General features: G+C 44.5%; 1 protein-coding gene across 2 annotated transcripts in view; it reads left to right on the top strand.

The window, feature by feature from the left end:
- COBL (cordon-bleu WH2 repeat protein) overlaps positions 1-22,404 on the top strand; it is a 277,905-nt gene that overhangs the window by 136,117 nt on the left and 119,384 nt on the right. The gene's annotated exons all lie outside the window — the stretch shown is intronic.

Below are 22,404 nucleotides of genomic sequence, written 5' to 3'. Positions count from 1 at the left end.
AGAACTTCTAAATGTTCCCAGAAGTGTGTGTTGAGTCAGTTTTGCCACAAGGGGGCAGCATGTTCACAAGCACAGAGAGTCCTGGGGAAACTGGATCCTACTGGCCTGGAAAACGTAAAAGTCGCTGTTTTTGGAATGTTCACAAATGAGGGCAGAAGAATATGTCCAAAAGGCTGAGCCACATGTTTCTGATGTAGAACTAATTTTTGTTATAAATCAGTTTTGAAGAGATATTTTGAGAGTATAGCTTGTACCGTTCAAAAGTGTTTTGTATTCAAAATTAGATAATAAATATCATCTGAAAAGTTTGGAAAGTGGATGCCTACAGTCCAACACAATTTCTTGTCACTTTGTGTATTCTCTTGAGCCTTTCTTTCTTTGCTTTGTACATAAGGCCAACTCTGAGATGCATAGAGAGGCACTTTTTTCACTTAGCATCATGTCATTGACAATTCGCTCTAGTACGGCGAGTTCTCTTAATAATTTCTTTAACGGTTGTATGAGCCTCCATGAAGAGGGAAAGGTGTGACCTTTTTTTTTGTTTGCTTGAATTTGGATTCTGACTTTAGCGCGTACAACTCTGCGACCTCTGAGAGCTTTGTCTTCCCCGCGTGTACGGTGGGTTTGTACTCACACCCTCCCAGGGCTCCTCCAAGGATTAAAGGAGATTGAATGGGCACCAAGCACACGGATACACCCATAGTCAGCACTTGGTAAAGTGGCATCGCTCTGCCCCATTACTTGTTGCTTTTTCCTCTGGTATTATAAATAATGTAAGGGCCATCTTTGTCCCAAAAGCCCTTTTCATTTGGCATCTTCCCTTATGAAAGACACTTGCAGAGATATTAGGGAACCAAAATCAAATAGTGCAAAGGAAAGAGAGCATAAAGCGTAATTTAGAAAAATGATCCTGAGCTTCTTCACGTACCTGTTTGCCCATTAAACATAGCTTTTAAAGTTTTCATATCACGCTCTCTCTAATGTAAATCTGGAAACTATCAGAGGAAGGTTTTGTTTTTAAAGCTTACTGAGTTATTTTCCAAAGCCTATGATTCTTAGAATGAGGTTAATATGTAACTAGAGCCTGAAAGGTTGGTCGGGAGTGCCTAATGCCAATACTTAGTTCTCGAAGTGAAAACCAGCAGCATAAATTTTTAAACTCTTGACTGAAAATTTAATGTTTGTATGGGTGAAAGGTAGAAAATGTTCCTCTCAAAATACTGATTTTCCTTGTGTTCCTTAAAACATGCGTATCTATTTTTTTCTAGTGTCTGTATTTTTCTGTGGCCTTCTCCCTGCTCTTTGAGGGACGTGTCTAAAACTCTAGAATCTCAGTTGCCTGCACACAGGTTGGTTGAGTGAGTGGCGTCTAAGTTGCTTCTGAAACCAAGGAGCAGAGAGAAGCAGAGCTCCCAGTCCCTCCGCATCCCTCCCTATCTAGGGAAATGACACCTCTGTCATCACAGTGGCTTAGGCCAAACCTTGGAGTCCCTTTTGCTTCCTCTCTTTTCCCGCAGTCCGTCTGCCATCCATCCTCAAATCCCATCTGCTGCCTTCAGAATCTCCCGCTGGGCGCAGCTCATGGTCGCTCTCCCACAGGCCTCATGGGCCACACTCCGCATGGGCTGCCTTTCCCGTCTCACTGCTGTCGGTCCTGCCTTGTACACGTAGCAGGCAAAGCGAGGCTTTCAGAAGGTGGGTCCAGACATGGCGCCTGCTGCTCAGAGCAGCCTCACCTCACTCACGTAGACAGTCCACGTGCCCTCCCACCTTCCAGACATTCTCCCCCAACCTCTTCCCATCGTGGAGACATTCTCTGCGTTTCTAGACACACTTTTCTTGTGTCTCAATCCAGATTGTTGAAAAAGGACATGGATGGTGTACAGGAGCTTTCCCCAGATTTGTACTTTCAAATGATGGTTGAATCCTTGTCCCACCTGTTTCATCACTCTCCCCCCGTCACTGTGCTGCCAGCCTCCACCTGTCCTGCCTCTAGCCACACACCCATGTCTGCAGTCCAGCTGTGCTGTCCTTGATAGTCTTCTGAGCTCCTTCTGTAGCAATCAGAGAAGAGAAAAACACTTTTTGTTTGGAATGAGTTTTTCTCCCCGAGTGTCTCTTGGTTTGCGGGCAGTGTGGTGGGGCTGCCATCTGCAGTCCCTCCTCCCTTCCCAGCGTGAGGTCTGCGTCCCAGGACATTCTCCCCGATCATGCCTATGCTCCAGGCCTGGCTCTGGGTGACCTGGGTCAGATACCCCTGGGATAGTGCTCCATCCTGGAGCCTCTCAGGGCCCGGCCTCCCTTGCTCTCTCCTTGCAGAGCTTGGGCTGGACTTCTCTGTCTGCGTGGCCTTCACTTTCTCTGCCCAGGTGTCATGTTTTCTTGATTTCTCCATCTTAAATTTGCCCCATGTTAACGTAGATTCCTTCCTTCTCTTCTTTTTGAGCTGTCGTTACAGGCCTGGACTCCCAGTGAGTGAGTGAGTGAGGGGGTAGCCTCTCACTCCCCCCACCTCTGTGAGCTCCGGCTCCACCCCTTAACCACAAGCCCCACTTTGAGGGTCTCTTCTCCTGTGCAAAATTTTGGCATAGTTCCAATTCGTAGAAAATTGTACAATAAGCAGTCATGTATCAACCACCCACAATTAACTAATGTTCATGTTTAGCCAAATTTATTTCATATCTTTGTGTTAATTTTTAAGAAGCTCAGCAAACACAGGTGAAGCCACCTCTGTAACCCTAACATACTCTGTTCCCTCCTTCCTTCCCCAGGGGTCACAACCCTTTGGAAGGTTTTAAGTTTAATAAATACCCATAGTAAATGGGTATATGTCCATAAACAGGATGCAGTATTGTTGTATGTTGTAGCCATGTATGTGATGATTTATTTTGAAGGTCTGAATCGTGACTCAGAATAAGAACAGTTAATATTGGGGAAAAAAATAGACAAGGAATGATACAAGGAAGGGAGGGAAGGGGAGGGAGGGAGGGAAAATCGAAGGAAGAGAAGAGTGCAGGGCCTGCTCCAAAATAACTAATCACAGATGACCCTCTCTGTCTGCCCCTGCCCCAGCACCTCTCTGGGCAGACTTCCTCCGAGCCTGTGCAATGGGAGACCAGAGGACACTGGGATACAGAAAGGAGCCAGGCCAAGCCCTGCATTCAGAAAGACACGCACAGGGGAGCTCCCCTCCTGGTGCTGTCAGACTCCAAGTGTATCACAGGGTCTCATGAGAATTCTGATTCGGAGTGGGGCGGGGGGCTGCGATTTGGCATTCTATGGAGCTCCCTGGTGAAGCTGATGCTGCTGAGGACCAGGCGGGCAGCACTGGTGCGGTGGTGGACCAGACTTAGGGACCAAAAGAGCAGAGGGGCAGCTGTCCTGCGCAGGAGGACAAGGAGGGTCTGCTCAGAGAGGGCCAGGTTCAGCCGAGACTCAGACCGTGAGCTGGTCCCTTGGGAGGATGTGGGGAGAGGCAGGCCTGGTAGGAGGGGCTGCCACCAGAACAGGGGACACGCCAGATGGGATGCTTTAGATTATGGTTCCCGTGTTTGCGTGTGTGCTTGTGTTCCTGCATGTTCATGTTTCTGTGTGTGTTGTGTGTGTGTCTGTGTGTGTCAAGGGCAGTTTTTAATAACTATAGATTGGAAACACGTATACCCTAAAACAGACTGCACAGATTACTTACTACTTCTCAATATTTGGCACTCAGTCTGGGTGAGAAGGATCAGAGCTTTCTTTTCATCTCATGATCAGCACGATGCCTATATTTGTGTGGCTAAGAATGTTTGCTGCCCCAGATGATATATTTTGGGTCTATAATTACCTCGTAAGCATGACGCTTCTGAATGACAGCCTCCAATAATTGCCTAATACTTATGTGTGACATTTCCTGCCGGTGACTCCTGGGGAGCCTGGCGTCTCCTGTTGGAGGAGATACTGAGATCAACTTTCAGGAGGGAAGTTTCATAAATTTTGGCACTGAGCTTCAGACTGGGATAATCTGATAAACTTGGACAATAACTAATGCCTGGACATTCTGAGAAAAAGAAAAGGAAGCAAAACCAAGAGGAATAAAAAGGTAAAGAAATATTTCTGCCTCCCTGGCTTAAAAGAATATATATATATATGTATATAAATATAGACAAAATATAGATATTATATATAAATATATAATATATATTATATAAAAATATACATATATATTTTTGGTCAGAGTGTTTTGGTTGAACTATAAGAATACATATTTAGCAATATTTCTTAAGCCAATTGTCTTTGATATTTATTTTCTTTTAGTGTAATGGATTTCTGTCTTAGATTGGATGATTTTCTAGCTTTATAGTAAAAAATATATAGGCAAATGGTTGTGAAGCATATTCCTTTGAAAATATGACTTACAGAAACACATGTGGTTTTCCCTTGCGTCGGTGTTTCCTTGGCGTCTCTGTCTCGGTGAGATGTGAGTCCTGCACGGCCGCTTGGGGGTCAGCAGAAGTGCGCATTGGCATTTCCATAACTAGGGATGCAGGCTGCCCTCCGTACAAATCATTCTATGGGGACCTGGAACAGATGCTTCAGGTCGACTCTAAACAATTCGGGTAGAATAGCTTCCATGTTACCTGGCAGATGTAATGTCCACTGTTTAGGTTCCGTTAGGTCAGACGTTGACTGGCTTGGAGGCCACTGGGTTCAACACATACTACTCCTGAGGTATCGGCTTCTGAGAATTCTTTCATTCATGGGGAAAGGGATTGAAATCTGTGGAAATGAAGTCGAGTAAAATGAACTGTGCAGTCTTCTTCTCACCGTGTCATGCTGGCGGTCATTATTTTTCTTAGTCTTGCACATTTGATGACTCTGGCAGTGAGTGGTCTCTAATCTTCTCTTTCCAGTCACCTCAGTTGACTCATCTGTGCCAAGAATCACACTGCCACTGCCTTTAAAGGCTCTCTGCTGATCTCAACAACCATGTCAGCCTGGGGTTGTTGAAAGATTGCAGTCAGCTGGTAGCAAAAAGGGGAGATGACTTTAAGCTCTCTGAGGGCAAGAGCTGTTGTTATTATTATTACTACTCTTACTTTCATGCCTGTATTCTAGCACCTAGTGCAGTGCCTGGAGCGGGAGGAGGAGCTAACAGGCACCTGATGCATGCATGCATGCCACGTTCAGAAGCATGGCTGGTGAAAATTAATTTCTGGTTCTATTTGTTAATAGTTTATATTATATGCTAAAGATAAAGTATAAGCAAAGTTAGGTTTAGCACAGGAAAAAAAATTTAGTAATGCTGAAGCATTTATCCCAGCTGCCCAACACAATAAATTTTTTTAACTTTTTATTAAGATTATGATAGTTTACAACCTTGTGAAATTTCAGTTGTACATTATTGTTTGTCAGTCGTGTTGTAGGTGCACCACTTCACCCTTTATGCCCACCTCCCACCCCCCTTTCCCCTAGTAGCCACTAAGATCTGTTCTGTTTGTCTACATGTTTAACTTCCACCAATGAGTGGAGTCATACAGAGATTGTCTTTCTCTATCTGGCTTATTGCACTTAACATAATACCCTCAAGGTCCATCCATGTTGTTGTGAATGGGATGATTTTTACCCTTTTTTATGGCTGAGTCATATTCCATTGTATATATATATACCATATCTTCTTTATCCAATCGTCAGTTGATAGGCACTTAGGTTGCTTCCACGTCTTGGCTATTGTAAATAATGCTGCAATGAACATAGGGGTGCGTGGGACTTTGGAACTGCTGATTTCAAGTTCTTTGGATAGATACCCAGTAGTGGGATGGCTGGGTCATATGGTAGTTCTATTTTTAATTTTTTGAGAAATCTCCATACTGTTTTCCACAGTGGCTGCACCAGTTTGCTTTCCCACCAGCAGTGTATGAGGGTTCCTTTTTCTCCATGACCTCTCCAACATTTGTTACTTTTTGTTTTGGTTATTTTTGCCATTCTAACAGGTGTAAGGTGATATCTTAGTGTAGTTTTGATTTGCATTTCCCTGATGATCAGTGGTGATGAGCATCTTTTCATGTGCCTATTGGCCGTCCATATATTTTTGGAGAAATGTCTGTTCGTGTCCCCTGCCCATTTTTTGATCGGGTTGTTTGATTTTTTGTTGTTGAGTTGTATGAGTTCTTTATATGATATGGAGATTAACCCTTTGTTGGATATATGACTTGCAAATATTTTTTCCCAATTGGTGGGTTGTTTTTTTATTTCAATCCTGTTTTCCCTTGCCATGAAGAAGCTCTTTAGTCTGATGAAGTCCCATTTGTTTATTCTTTTTATTGTTTCCCTTGTCTGAGAAGACATGGTGTCTGAAAAGATCCTTTTCATACTGTTGGCTTTCAGCTTTTGCCCATTGAGTGTGATGTTGACTGTGGGGTTTTCATATATGGCCTTTATTATGTTGAGGTACATTCCTTCGCCACCCGTATTATTGAGAGTTTTTATCATAAATGCACGTGGGATCTTGTCGAATGCTTTCTCTGCATCCGTTGAGATGATCATGTGGTTTTTGTTTCTCATTTCATTGATGTTGTGTATCACGTTGATTGACTTGTGGATGTTGAACCATGCCTGTGTCCGTGGTATAAATCCCACTTGATCATGGTGTATGATCTTTTTAATGTATTGTTGTGTTTGGTTTGCCAGAATTTTGTTGAGGATTTTTGCACCTATGTTCATCAGTGATATTTTCCTGTTGTTTTCCTCCTTTGTGTTGTCCTTGTCTGGTTTTGGGATCAGGGTGATGTTGGCTTCATAGAATGCGTTAAGAAGTGCTCCATCTTCAATTTTCTGGAATAGTTTGAGAAGGATAGGTACTAAATCTTCTTTGAATGTTTGGTAGAATTCTCCAGAGAAGCTGTCTGGCCCTGGACTTTTATTTTTGGGGAGGTTTTTGATTACTGTTTCAATTTCTTTATTTGCCAACACAATAAATTTTTATGCAGAGATTTTGAATGACGATTCCTTGTTGGAAAGGGGGCAGAGTGGGAGCTTCAGAATAAGAGCTGGTCTTCCACAGTTCCACTGACAGTTCTGGGGAACTCTTAATGCCCTCTCATCTCCTTGAACTTCTGGCCTCACCCCATGGAGGTCAGGGATTGGGATGACCTGGCAGGCGTGCCAGTGGCCACCTTTCCAAACACCTGCCAGGCACTAATGACACCCCATGGCCCAGCCTTGTCTGTGACAAGGACATTGACTGTCAAGGAGAAGGGGAGGTGCTCTAAATCCCAGCTGTGAGCCGGGAAGAAATGAGAGAAGCTTCATTTCAATGTTTTTGATGAGTCACAATGATATTGATTATATTCTTAAACAAAATTGTAGCGAGGTCTGCTGCCTCCTTTGGAATATCACCTGTTCCGCCTGAGCTGTGAATGTCAGCTGGATGGTACCTGCCATCTGAGGCTCTCAAAGCCCCTTCACATCTTGGCCCTTGTTGCCACTACCAGGGAGCAGTGGTAACCGCTACTGGTCCTGATCCGCAGAGAGGAAAACTTCCCACTGCTCTCTGGCTGCTGTGCTGGAGCTGCATCTTCCTCAGAAACTAGCAAAGACCAGCATCGTCCCCCATCATGAGGAGGCCATGTGTCACCCAGGCTCCCTTCTGAGGAGGGAGTTAGACATAGCACAAGGAGGGCATTTCCTTTACTCTTGAGAAGCCAGGACTGGAAGTTAGGGTGCAGTGGTTAGAGAGGAGAAGTCATGGACTATACGTATAACTTTTTGCTGTCAGATGATTCTTGGAATACTGGATATTCCAGTATTCCAAGTTCAACAGGACCAATGAACAGGTGCACTCATGGGAGGTGAGTCTAGAACCTTGTTCCTGTGCGGGATAAAGCTATGGAGCCGTTCGGAAGCTGATTGTGGGGGTAGGTTATGACCAAGGGTTGAGGGTCTAGGAGGCTGGCCTGTGGTCACTCCTATAAAGGGCTGGGCTGTTCCAGTGTGGAGCATAACACGTTAGTCCCACCCTGTTCATTTTTAGATCTAGCAACCGGTCACCTTCTCAGACTTTCTACTTAGGGCTGTTGTTTAAAATGATAATGGATTTTCTTCCTCAATTTTGCACAAATTCAGGGCTTCTGCTGTAGGGTAATATGAGTGGCAGTCAAACGATTTTGACTATGGCCACCGTATTATAAGGGTAGGTTAATCTGCTATAACAAGTAAGTTCTCCAAATTCAGAGGAGGCTTAGATAAAAAGTTCTTGATTCCTCTCATAGTATTTCCAAGACTGGAGTTGTCCAGGATTGGAGGCACTAACCTTTCAACAAACAGGAGACCAAGATGACCACAGACATCTGCCTTTCCATCAGCTGGAAGGAATGGTGATGAAGGGCCATGTGCAAGAGGTTCCAACCATAGGCCCATCTGGAAGTTGCATGCATGTCACATCCACTCACATATTATTGGTGAAAACTTTGATGTGGCTACATAGAGCTGTAAGGGAGCCTGGGAAATATAGCTTAGCTGGCCACCATGAGACAGCACTTAGATTGAATCAAAGAAGAGGAGAATGGATTTTGCTAGACAACTGGCAGTTCTGATATTACCCTGAGGTGGGGCCGAAGAGCCTGCAGCCTTCTTACCACATCTGCTTCCACTCTCTCCTCCTTCCCTGGATGTTCAGAAAGGAGAGGCTCTAAGAGAATGGTTTGAGTTCACGTTGAATTGTTCTCAGCAGCCATTTGGTCATTTAATTTGTAAGAGAATATAAACTTATATGTGAGATTGTAGGTAATTGAACATGCTGTAAACCCAAAACAGAAGCACAAAAAAATCTTCAGCAATTTAAATTTAATAACGCATATTAAATGTGTTAACATTTCATTACTGAAATATTACTCAAAATTAATGTCAATAAATTTTCAATTAAATTTCAAATTGGCAATGAATAGAAATATTAATATTAATAAAATAAAAGTGGATTCATTAATGAAATATCACACAAGAAAATTTGAAGGAGATTATGTTTACATTTGTTTTAGCATATGTGTATGGACAGTTCCTTATTTTTATTCTAGTTATTTGAAAATTATTTGCTAAATATCTTGCTACTGTATATTTTAATTACCAGCCATAATAACTAGTTGGTAGTGATAAAGCAAAATTGACAGTGAGATATTATTAAGAAGCAGAAAGGCAGCACTTGAAAGCCAAAGTCCCTGTGTGCATAACGTCGGTGATGTGTCATGAAAAGCATCCTTTGTCTGTGTTGTGGGCTTCTCCCCAGAGACAGCAAGTGTTTGATAAGAACTTAGAGCCCACTAGGGCAGCTGGGACCCACCGTAGAGGACAAAACTAGAAGGCAGGGTAAAGTCTAACAATGTTTGAGTTTAATCTTAGGAACATGAAAGAGTGTTGCTCCCTAGCAGGCTCAGGTAAGTGGTCCTCAGCTCTAGCTGAACATGATAGCCCTTGTACCTGAAAGAAGGCCTACAGCTGGGATTGGTTCATTGGTGGCCCCATTCTGAGGATGCTCGAGGCCCAGCCATGGAGGGAATATCTGAGTCAGAGAATGCCCATCCTGGGGCAACCAGATCGTTCCCATCTCTGGCAATGCCCCTAAGACCATCACCAGGCCCTGCCTCTACTCCTACCTAATCCACAGGTGAATCATATGACAAGGATGAGAGAAGATACCACTTGCAAGCAGACTTGTACAGCCAATTAATTTGTACAGGAAACCGCTTTTGGTTTTGGAATCCTGTTCTGCCTTTGCCTCCTCCTTCTTAGCAACAGGCGATGTAGGTAGGGCTGTGGGAAGCAGCAGCACCCCGTGAAAGAGCTCACAGCGGTGGATTTCACTAGAAGAAGGGGCTGCCTGGGAACCATTGAAATAGTAATTAGCAGTTGGTTGCCAACTTGTTCTCTTGCTTTTGGTCTGGCAGTATGCTAACGAGACATGCAGGCGAGATGGTTTCTATAAGAATGCAGATAGCCCTGGGATCCTAAATGCCGGAGCAGCTTGCATGAGGGATTCATGGGGCCTGGGAAGGGGAGAAGGAGGACCCATGGCGCCAACCAAATTGAACTGGCGCTAAGTATCTGGATAGCATGAGAGGTGGGAGTCGGCATGCTATTCAACAGGCCTCAGATATGAGGACTTTTCTAGTAAGGCAAAGTAATTGATTTTTATTTGACTTACAATTAACATGGTCCCCTCGTCTTAAATTCATTCTCACTTTGAATCAGCACTTACCAGGCGTTTCGGGAAGACTTACAGTGTCTGCTCTGGTTTGTCCTGAGCCCTGCAGCCCTTCCTGGGATGCTCCTCTAGCTTCGACTGCTATTCTGCTTCAGCACCTCCCTTCATATCACTTACATCTTCATGACGTGGTTGTAGAGTGTGCACATCGAAAATTATGACTTTGGAATAGGAGTGTATTTTGTTCTGAGATCACATGACACGTGAGACAGAGGTGCTATGAAGCCAGAGTCAGATCCTTAAAATGCTGATGAGGGCCCAACCCAGTGGCCTAGTGGTTAAGTTCAGTGTGTTCCACTTTGGCGGCCCAGGTTTGTGGGGTCGGATCCCAGGTGCAGACCTACCCCATTTGTCAGCCATGCAGTGGCAGCAACCCACATACAAAATAGAGGAAGGATTGGCACAGATGTTAGCTCAAGACTAATCTTCCTCAACAGAAAAAGCTGATGCACCTGAGGGGGGACAGCCAGAGGCCATTGGTGAGCAGGTGGTGAGGTTACCTGGCACGTCTGCTGGGGGCCTCCCAGGGTTTGCACTAAGCCAAGCTCTGGGTCCCTTTCTGCTCAGGAAGAAATGATTCAGAGTTCCAGCTAAGTAAGCTAGGAAATCTCCCACTACTTTTGCTGGTGTGATTGCTTGTCAGTTTCTTTTGGGGCTTGTAGCTCCTGACTGAGCAATTAGAGGGCTGCTGCAGTCGTTGCAGGGCAGCTATCAGTGAGCCTCAGGGTCTGCCCTTTGGCATTTCGTTTCAGTGAGCACACTATAGCATGAGGGAGATGCTCTGAACTGTGAACAAGGCTTAAATCTATTTTTAAAAAATTTGGAACATTTATTTTCTTACTTTTTTATACTTTCTTAGCCAAATCACTCACATGTCACTACCTTGTGGAAACTGAGAAGGGCAGGTGGGTCCCCAGGAGGGGAGAGCATTTGGTTTCTGATCTGTCATGTCTGGAGGAGAGATGTCCACGTGCCTTCCAGGGCACAAAAGCTCAACGTGCAAGTGGGCCAGCCAGTTTAAAAACTGCTCATAAAGCGAGAGAGAAAGCTGCAGCCCAGTGGGGAAGGCATTTGCTTCTGATGTGAGCTGCACACGGGAATGCATGACTCCTGAAGAAAGTGTGATTGGGAGGAAGCCAGGAGCCTGGACACACCTGCTCATGACCCTCAGGTGGGGAAGATTCCAGGGCAACTGCCTGTTACTGCCGTTTTGGGGAGAAACCATCTGCCACCATGGTGGTAAGAACTCAGGTATTTGCAGCCTTTCTGGCTGCAGTCGTCAAGAGAGCGTGCTATCCAGGAGAGGTGACAGACACTGGTGTCTCTTGTTGACTCAGAAAATGGAGAAAAAACCAAGCCAAGCAGTGGAACAGTGTGGCTATGGAAAGAGCCCTTTTGGGAACAATGAACCACCCTCAGGCTTGGTGTTTATAGCAGACCCTGACATCGGAAATGTGAGGTTCATCTCAGGGACTTGGAAAAATAATCCAGAAATAGGGGTGGAGGTTTCTGTATTAAAATCAGAATTGAGAACTTCAGTATTTATAATAAGAGACTTTTTATGGTAGAACATGTTACCATATATGTGTATGTGTGTATACAATTTACACACACACACATACATACTAAATGAATAAGGAGGTTGGGGACATTGTTCAGTGGACACCGGCTGGAACAAGGATTCTCCACAGGACAAGGGTGCTGCAGGCCGGTCTCTGACAGGGGAGCGCTCCAGAATCACCTGGGTGGTTTCACTCACACACATAGCCTTTGCTGAGATTCTAGAAAGCTCACTCCTGGTCTCCCTCACTCCTTGGTTTCTTGCAGGCCTGTTACTGAAGGGCTGCTAGAGGGAGTGGATCAGCCAGCATGCGCCAGAACAGATGAGAGCCACAGTGAGAGAAAGACATGCATTTCCAGTTGGCAGAGTTCCCAGGGAGGGAGCTAAGGAGATTTGGGAATGAGCTGTGAAAGCCAGAGGGCATTGATGTTGGCCAGAAAGGAGAGAGGCTGGAACAAGACCTCACGTGTGTTGACATGATCTCTGGGCCAAAGCCTCAGATGCAGCAGAGTGAGAGAGAAGATGAAGGGAAATGGAGGTCCAGTGGGCAGGTAGGGATGTACAGAAGCCATGTACATTCACCTACAAGCCTGGAGCTAAGATGCCCCCAGAGGCAGGCAGCTTCCCCAAGGCTGCTGAGGCGTGACTCTCCTCTGCGTGACAAAACCCTTCTCCTCGCTCTTGAGTACCTTCTGTCATCAGGCGCTACTCAGGGACTCCTGGCCTGGACAGAAGGTCCACCATGCTTGTTTATGGAACAGGCTGCCCATAGGTCCCCATTACCTACACAGGAAGATGAGAGCATCACACCTCTCCTAAGATTACAAACATCTCAACAGACATATCTGCTTTCCAATGTTCTAGTGGATTGTAGCAATTGTACTCGGTAACCATTGTGGTGGTTTGGTTTTCCTCCTGGCTTGTTCACATCGAGCTGAAAAGATTGAACAGACTACCATTGACCTCCTTTGCTGTCCCCTCTGTTTCCAGCCTTCAGATGGGAAAACCTGCATATCTTCTCCAGGGCACTCCTTCCAATTCTCCTGCCTCCCTGGCCTCTGGGCTGTGTCAACCCCTGAGCTCTGGCACTTACAGCTCCCCTGCAGTCACCTTCCTTCATCCCTTCTTTTTATTTCCAACAAGAGTTAATGTCTTAATGGGAGAATGCAAGGCACATGTCAGAAGAACTACAGAAACATAGCCCTAAAGGCCAGGTGCACAGGAAAGGGCTGGGGCCACATGAGATCATGAGGAGGACCTAAAGAAACCTGCAAAGGGCTTTACAGGGAACTTCATGGGTGACCTTGAGATGTGTGTGCCCTGAGGTCCCCTCTCTGTCTCCATGCTGGCATGCACTGAATCAGCTGTGTGTCCCAAGAGACACACAGTGGAGCCTCAGAGAGGGGTCAAGGGTGAGGTCACTGGTAATTTTGTTAATTGATAGTAAAGTACCAAAGTTTATGAATGATTGGCTTAAAACAGATGGAAGCTGTTCAAGGTTTCTCCTTGCAAAGCACCGTCTTTCACTTTCTGCTGTGTTTTTCCAAGGGGAAGTTGAAGGGCAGCTGCAGCTCCTCTGCAGATGCTGCTCGTGGAGGTTCATCCGTGCATGTGAACACCAGCCACCATGGGGTTGGAGCTGGAAAAAATGTTGGTGGCTGATGCTCTAAGGTTTTTTTTTTTCAAGAGAGAAGAAAATGTGAGCCACCTCTCACCTGGGCAATGTGTGTGATGGCAGGGGAAAACCTGGAGCAGTCGTTCTTAACCATGACTTTCAAAAGCAGACGGCTAGTGGCCAAGGAGCCCCTGAAAGGATGCCCACTATCATGATTAGGGAAATGCAAACCCACACCACATGAGATACCACTTCACACCCACTAAGATGTCTATAATTTTTTTTTTAAAAGGAAAATAAGTATTGGCAAGAATGTGGAGAAATTGGACTCTTCATTCATTGCTAGTGGAAAATTAAAATGGTGCAGCTGCTGTGAAAAACAGTTTGGCGGTTTCTCAGTAAGTTAAATATAGAAAATTACCATATGACCCAACAATTCTACTCTGAGATACCCACAAGAATTGAAAACAGGTTTTCAAGCAAAAGCTTGTACACAGATGTTCATAGCAGCTTTATGCACAGTAGCCACAGGGTGGAAACAACCCAAATGTCCATCGACAGATGACTGGATACTCAAAATGTGGAATATCGACATAAAGGAATATTATTCAGCCATAACAAGAAATGAAGTTCTGACACATGCTACAACATGGATGAACCTTGAAATCATTAAGCTCAGTGAAAGAGGCCAGACACAAAACCACATACTGTTTGATTCTTTTTATATGAAATATCCAGGATAGGTGAATTCTGAGTCAGAAAGCAAATTGGTGGTTGCTTTGGAGCTGGGGAGAGAATGGAATAGGAAGTGGCCACCTAATGGGTACAGTGTTTCCTTTTAGAGTGATGAAAAGTTCTGGAAGTAGATGGTAGTGATAGCTGGACAACATTGTGAATGTGTGTATGTCACTGAATTGTACACTTTAGAATGGTTAAAATGGTGAGTTTTATGTTCCGTGTATTTTGCCAATATAATTTTTGGCAAAAAAATATAACTTTTGTTGGCAAAAAAACAACAGATGCCTGGTTCCATCCTAGAGTTTCTGCTTAAGTTGGTCTCAGATGTGGCTTGGCCTTTCCCATCTTCAGAAGCTCCCAGGGCTGGCTCTGGTATGAAGCCAAGTTTGAGAACCTCTGCTCCAGTGCCAGCCTGGCTTTCCCACTTACTGATGTGTGACCTTGGGCAAGCCACTCTCTCTGTGCCTCAGTTTCTCTTACCTGTGAAATGGGAATCATGTTATTACCTACCTCAGAGAGTTGTTAGAAGGATCAAATGGGTGAATATGTGGAAGATAAATGCCTCCACACATAGTTAAGTTTGTTGCCTAAGCCTGGAGTTTAGGTTTCCTCCTTCAGGGGGCAGTCTCTCTGCCCTCAGCAGGTGTCAGCTCAGGTTCCCTTCTAGGTAGGGAGACCACGCTTCTCTGTGTGTCCAGGACACTCCTCAAAATGCTGTTGTCCCGTGTTCTTTCCAATATGGCACTTTTCCTAGACTACTTGGATATTATTCCCAGTTTGGATAATGAATTTTGTGGCCACTCTCTCTACAACATGTTACATGTAGCTAGCAATGGAGGATAAATGTCTTTGCAGATAAGAGAGAGGAACGCTTTGAACAATGCTGTGAAGAGTTAATCTACTCAACCATGAGAGAGAGATGATTGAACCACAGCTACGCTTCCTGCTTCTTAAAAAAAATTGTCCTACTTTCCTTGAAGATTAATTTGCTGGAAGACGAGTCTAATCAGCTTAATTTCCTCCAACTGATGACTCAGGTACCTGGAGTTACAGAGAAGCCTTCGTGATTTGATACAAGTACTAGAAACAATCAGAGTTCTTGCAAAGAGACTTGTTCTCATTTTAGTTTTGTTTCTATGTTGCGCAGAGATGTCTTCTCAGCAGCTCTCAGACGTGCCCAGTACAAATTGACAGCCAGAGTTCTCATTTCCTTTCCTCGTCTAGCTCATAATGTTAATAAAATGCTCATAAGCCACTTAATCTGAGAGGCCTAATTTAGTTTGAAGGAATCCGTTTGTCTTAAGTGTGGCCACATGTGAACCCTTACCCCTGATGAGTTGTAGTAAACTAACTTACAAATCAGTATTCAAAGCTTCCTACCTTGTGAATTATAGGAAAATCTGCATGCACATTTGAAGGGAACGCCTTTGCTTTCTTTGTTCTTAGGGTTTGATTGTTTATATGAATTAGAACACTTTTTCCCAAAAATTGTACTTGTGAGTTTGCCTCCATTGAAATCTCACATCAAACCACAGCAAGCCATTGCACACACACACACATATACATGCACATACGCACATACACCAGTACACACAATACACATATGTGTACACACATCCCCACATGTATGCACACAAGCACGTGCATATACACACATGCATATGCATCCACACGTATACGCACATACACATACACACGCATTGTGAGGGATTAGGGATTTTCCTCACGATTCTTCTCTTCCTGACTCCTCCCCATGAGCCTCACATGCAGCCAGTGCTCTAGGCCCCTCTCCCCTAGGCCCTGTGCCGTAACTCCACTGTACAGCATGGCGTACCTTCTGTAACTTACCCTTACCCTACTTCTGTTAAAAATTTGTCCTCTCCTCTTTCCTCTTCTACATCCCGTCAAGCTTTGTACCTGGATTGTATCTGCTCTCTCACAGAGGGTCCCCTGGGTTTGTAGCTCCTCTGACCCTATGGGCTGGGGCCTGCTCTTAGTGATTTGTGGCACACTCCTCATGGACAGTGGCCCGCTCTTCAGCAGGCTCATGGCCTTCCTGAGGATAGGTGTCAATATTATACATCTTTGAATTACACAGGGGCCCATTTCCCTTTAATTCACAAGCTTTTCAGAAATTTCTTGCTCTCTAAAATTGTCATTATTAAAGTTGCCAATTAGAATAATCAGCATATTCCAAACATTCAGATGCCTGCTAATAGGTCTTTGCCTTTAAGATGGTCCTACAGCAAAAGCCTTAGAGTATTACAGCTCACCTTCAATGTCTTTATTGAGTTTCATTAAGAGAAAATCAAATACTACCAGTTGGATGCTCTTTGCTCATTTTAAGAAAAGATCCTGGGCCGGCCCCAGGGCCAAGTGGTTAAGTTCGTGCATTCCGCTTTGGCGGCCCAGGGTTTCACTGGTTCGGATCCTGGGCGTGGACATGGCACCGCTCATCAAGCCATGCTGAGGCGGTATCCCACATGCCACAACTAGAAGGGCCCACAACTAAAATATACAGCTATGTGCCGGGGGGATTTGGGGAGAAAAAGCAGGAAAAAAATAAAAAAAATTCATAATAGTTGTTAGCTCAGCTGCCAATCTTTAGGAAAAAAAAAGATCCTGCCAGTAGAGAAAAGGTCCAGAATTGTTCTGCTGCTTTTAACCATCAGAGAGCTTAGCCTATTTTATTGGCTGAAATATCTATCCAGATCAAATAGCTTCTGCAACTTTTCTTTTAAAGAAATGCTTGTCCCTTGGAGGAACTTGGCCGAGACAATGGTCGTTTCCCACTCGTCTCACATAATGGAAACTAGAGTCATAAGTTCCCCTTCCCTGCCCATCGTGGGATAGTTCACACGAAGCTGGCATGCTTCGTGCCTCTTGGTTTGCTGTTAACTCTGAATTGACACAAGATTTCCAGGGTGCCAGAAGACAGTGCACCCCTTGAGGGATTCAGCTAAGAGCATGTCTGTCAGAAAGGCTGTGCTGTGAGGAGAAGAGAAAGTGGGCAGAGGAGACCCTCTGGGGAAGGGAACTTTTCCTGACCCCTTGCCCAGGGCTGTGCTGGCAACTGCAGAATGGGAAGCAATATTCTCTCCTTTCTCACCAGAAAATGTCAGGGGCATTGATAGATCCAGGCTGCTCTGCCCAGCAGATCCCCGTTAGTGTGGGAAGGACAGTGGTGTCTGTCTGCCCCACCTGGTTTATGTCATGTGATCCTGCCTTGGATCCCTGCTAAAACCTGTATCAGAAGAAAAGGGGATGTGGATAACAGGTCTGACTGCATCTTCTCTTCCACTTGATTCTTTGACAAAGCGTTAAAAGAAGAAAAGTATTAAATCCTTTCAAAAGGGGGCAGCATGGTGTAAGGAGAGAAGCGATGCAGACAGGTTCCCAAACCAACTTTAGCTTAATTCCGTCACCAGGCAGCTGAGCCATCCTCAGGAGCTCAGCTCATCTCCTTGAGCCTAGTTTTGCTCACCATTAGACTAAAATCATGGCTTCCTAAAGGGATCTGAGCTAGTTTAGCAGAGTCTGATGCTGATGGGATTGTGGACAGCTATTTTAGACTAGACTTACTGTAACCAAAATATTTTCCTTAATTTTTAAACAAAAGTCTATGTCTGAATTCCTGAACAACCTTGTCAAAAGATCTACTCAAACTTTGGTAGATCTGATTACGTGATTGGTTCTCACAAGATCTGGTTTTATTTACCAGCATGGACAGGTTTGAGAAATGGGAACAAAACGACTATTCATCCTTACTTTTTTCCCATCAATTTACCTTAAACAGAAAGGTTTCAAGTACAGCATCTACCCATTTGTCTCTAGAAGCACATTCTCATCAGAGTTCACCTCATCCCTTCCCATTTATATGGACAGATAGTTCCCTCCTTAGGCTGTGTGATGTGGTGTGCTGGTAAAGCTGCTTTGTGCAGATGCACATGAAGAACTTAATTGAAGGTAAACAAAACATGGCAGTTTAGGCTCACTTGAAAGAGTAATGCTTACCTGGGCCAGACTCAGTTTCTTTCTTGGTACTGATCTCTGATTACCATGAGATAAGGGAGAAATGGGTAAATGAGTAAGAGAGAAAACCTGCTCTCTGCAGTGCCTGTGAACTCCAGAGCTATTCCAGGGAACCCCAGCCCTCCCAGGGCCTTCATCGGGGTTTTATGGAGCCCTGGAGCGGTCACAGCAATGCCCCCTGCCTGAGAGGGCTGCCCCTGCAGAGAACCCTGTGCCTGCATTAATGCTCCTGATGGGTCAGGGGCAGAGCTAATCCCAGAGGCCACGCCAAAAGTCATTCCCCGTTGCCTGGGAGCCCAGGGCCTCTCTGGAGCCAGAGTTCCTTGGTAAGCCCATGGTGGGGGGGGGGGGGGGGGGGGGTGTCCATGCATCTCCCCCCAGAGACACTCAGTTGTTGGTTGGAGTGTGTGCAGACACTCTTGTCCTGACCAGCAGTACAGCATTCCAGGTTACAACCACAATCAAATACAAAAAGAATAGGACTTGCTACATTTCAGAAAGAAACAATTTTATATTTTTTAATTTAAAAGTAGAGATCTATGTCAAAATCAACTGTCACAAGTGATCTTGGCCTCATTTTGAGCAGATCCTGAAATGGTGTTTCCTCTTCTTCCTATTCCTGCACTCCCAGATGTGTGTGTGTGAGACAGGGTCAAATTACCACTTTATACTGAATGTAGGAAGACAGGCATTGTGGATCCACAGAGCCAGTGTTGTCTCCCACCTGACTTTCCCTCTAACTGACAGTGGCCTGTCTGTTGGAGGTTCACACCCCACAGTCTGAAATCCCATAATGTCTGGGACGTAAAGGTTGTGTTTGCTTTTTTTCCTTTTTCTCTTCATTATCCATTGCTTTTTCTTAATCATTTATCAGGCTGCACTCACAGGAGAAAAACTCCTGACAAAATCTGATATGATTGTGAGAGCCAAAATCTGTAAATTTTGGTGCCAACCTTTAGAGAAAGGCATGACTCACTCCCCTACAAGAAAAGCACTCAACATTAAAAAAAAAAAAAAAAATGTTATTGACCAGTCCGGACAAGAACAGGAAACCAGATGCCCCTTGCAGACAAGATGTAGTCTGTCCCCATGGAACTTTACCACTTGGTAACAGGAGAAAACCCCGGAAACTGGAATGGTAGGGCATGGCCAGGCGATCTTGACTCCAGGCTGTATGGTTGGAACTCGTAGTTTTCCATTTTATTTAATTGTGATATGAGTCAGCATTTGAAAGGACAGCCGATAGTTAATGGTATTTTCTACCCAAATTATTCTACGTATTGTTTTCTACATTCTATGCACAAATTCCAGAAGTAGAGAAAGAAAGAAAATAGAAATTAAACCACAAGTATTCTCTGAGTTGAAGGTTGAGAAACACTATTGCTTGGCAGAATGCTGGAGGGTCTGATGGACTGAGGTTTGGTGGACGCCGAAGTCAGTCTGCCTGTGAGTGTAGCTGGTGGGGAAAGATGTTTGTGGGCTGTAGAGAGCAGATTTGGGCTAAAAAATCCTGTTGTGTCAAAATTCAGTTATGTTCCAGAGACACAGACAATGGAGAGTGAGAAGCCCATTGTCTTGGATAATAACTTTCAGAGGGAGTGAGGTAGGCTATGCTCTGGGCTTCTGGCTTTCTGCTGTCTAAGGCCATTTCACTGTGGCCATCATGAGGTCACTCTTACAAAAATACTTACAGAGAAGGAAGAAACCACATATATTGGACAGTTCTCATGCGACAGAAATATGCTAGGTGCAGACAACAACTTTGAAGTAAGTGGAACTTCTCCCGTTTTAAAGATGAGGCTGTTCCTGCTGTAAGATCCCTGCCTGTGTGTACGTGCTGGGCACTGGGTCAGGGTCAGTTCCTCACCTCGAGGAGATGACAATCCAAGATGTTAGAATGCTATAAGGGCATTAGGATTACAGAACTAAAACCTGAAATCAATATAAAATGGATGACCTGCAAAGAACTTTTAAGCGTGTATTCTGCACAGAGCTTCAAAAAATGCTCAGGGCATTTAAAGGACAGAGGTAAATTCTTAGCCTTGTTGAGTGATCATTCAGGCACATAGTTGTGGTGAGGACTGAGGACAAGAGGCATTGGAAGTTCCGAGTCTAGACAGGGTGGAGTGAAGAAAAGCAATTAGTATCAGGGTTGTGAAATGCATTGTCATGAACATGGTGTTTACGGGATGCCACATGGGGCCATGCATGCTTGAGAGCTAACGATGCCAGCATGGGTGCACTTGTATTCTTCTCTGTTGTATTTCACAAGCTTGAACAAACCTCCATAACACATGTTTGCACCCCCTTGAATTTGGGGGTTTTTTAGCAAGCCAGCCAACCAGTGAGACACCTCGACAGCTCCTGAGTTGGATCAACAAAGCCCCTTCTCTGGTTTGCTTCATTTATTTTATCCTCTGGACCCTGCATGGTGTAGTAAATCTAAGTTCTGTTTCCTTGGGTACTCACAGTTGCTATGGAGGTAGATGTAAGGCTTACAGAAATGTTTAACAGAGTTCATTTTGCATTCGCTTATTTGCTTAGTAACAAGTCTGATGTCTGCAGAACACAAGTATTGGGAGAAATGCTGTACATTTTTCCATGGGAGCCTAAATAGGCAACAGTGAGTTTTCTGGGTCGGGGCTATTTCCTGTACATCCCCCACCTGTTTCCTATGGGAACTCGTATTTCAGGAAAAAGGCATTGGATATCTTTGACACTCAGTGTCTCACAAGGAAGCATGAACTGGCATAAAAAGCAACCTTCAGGAGTTGGTTTTCCCTTTGACTTTAATATTTAAGTACAAGAAAATCTAAGTCTCAAAAATCTCAGAGGCCTGGATGATAGTATAATTGGCAGAAAGAACAGAGTTTGAGTCTGAGCGCAGGTGATAGTGGGCTGTTGCTGAATATGATGGGTTTCCTTTATATGCTTATTTAAATATGGTGAACCAATTGTTAAATGAAAGCTTACCCACAGTTTATTGTGCGAAACATAAGAGCAGAGTTGCCCAGAAGTGCACTCATCCATCCATTCATTCCTACACATGTTGACTCAAGGGCTCTCCACACACGAAGAGCAGTTCAGAGCTGGGACACAGGAGTGGGTGAAAATGGGAAATAATCACTGTCCTTACGGGGCTCACATTTTAATGGGGGTGAAAAAAATAAATATATAAGAACCATAACAGTTAACACATGCTGGCTGCTTACTTTGTGCCTAGAATTCTCTGGAGCTCTTTCGCATGTGGTAACCCAGTTAGTTCACATAAAAACTTTGTGATGTGAGTACTACTATTTATCCCAGTTTTACAGGAGATAAAGTGAGGCGGGAGAGAAATTAAGAAACTTGCCCAAGGTCATGCAGCTTATCAGTGGCAAAGCCAGGAGTCAAATCCAGGTGTCCCCATTGTCTGTGGGCTAACCTCTCTACTGCACTGGTGACCCCAGGAGTGGAATACCCTGGGGGCACCTGTGCTGGGGAGGGAAATCAGGCAGGGCAGGGAGGAGCCGTGCCAGGCAGTGTGTGCTCCATGTTGTTTTTCATTTGAAATCAGAGCTCTCATTCTCTAAATGCTCCTTCTGCACTAACACTCATATGATTCTATTAAGCAGATCCTGGGGGAAAAAGTTGGAAAAAGTTTGTGTGCTCTTTAGTCTGCTCCCTTAGTATGGAAATCCCTCCATGAGAGCAATTAATTAGTGTGTTAGGTGGAATTTATTTTCAGTTTATTAGGTATCTATCACAAAGTACTTCATCCAATGGTCACATAAAGTCCTCACAGCATATCATTTATATGACACAGTCAATTCTTTGTAACTTTTGAAAGTTGGAAGAAAGCTAAACCCCTTCCTGGCAGCAGGTGAAATACTTCTCAAGATGGCAGAGACGGTCTGCTTCTCCGTGAGAACTGTACCTTGATCTGTCCCTTCTTCTTCTCAGCATCTAGGAGCTCAGTCTGATGACAGGTTAAAGATTTAAGGAGGCTAATTCATACCTGCAGATTGGTCAAGAATATTAAATGGTTTTAGCTGGAAGATGTTCCTCTTAGACTAAGGTTTAAGACATCTGCCATTTCCTTCATGATTAAGAAAATAAACCTTACAGCAGGAATCTGTCATGTAATGTCTTCTACTGCAATTTCCCCAGGAGAGTGAAAATATGGGTTTTGCTCAGGCCATTTAAGGCTGTTGATAGAAATGGTAATTGAGAAGCTTGGATGGA

The sequence above is a fragment of the Equus quagga genome, chromosome 8 (assembly GCF_021613505.1).
Source record: "Equus quagga isolate Etosha38 chromosome 8, UCLA_HA_Equagga_1.0, whole genome shotgun sequence".
Taxonomy (NCBI): domain Eukaryota; kingdom Metazoa; phylum Chordata; class Mammalia; order Perissodactyla; family Equidae; genus Equus; species Equus quagga.
The sequence above is the reverse complement of the archived record's forward strand: the minus strand, read 5'-3'. Positions and strand labels throughout refer to the sequence as shown.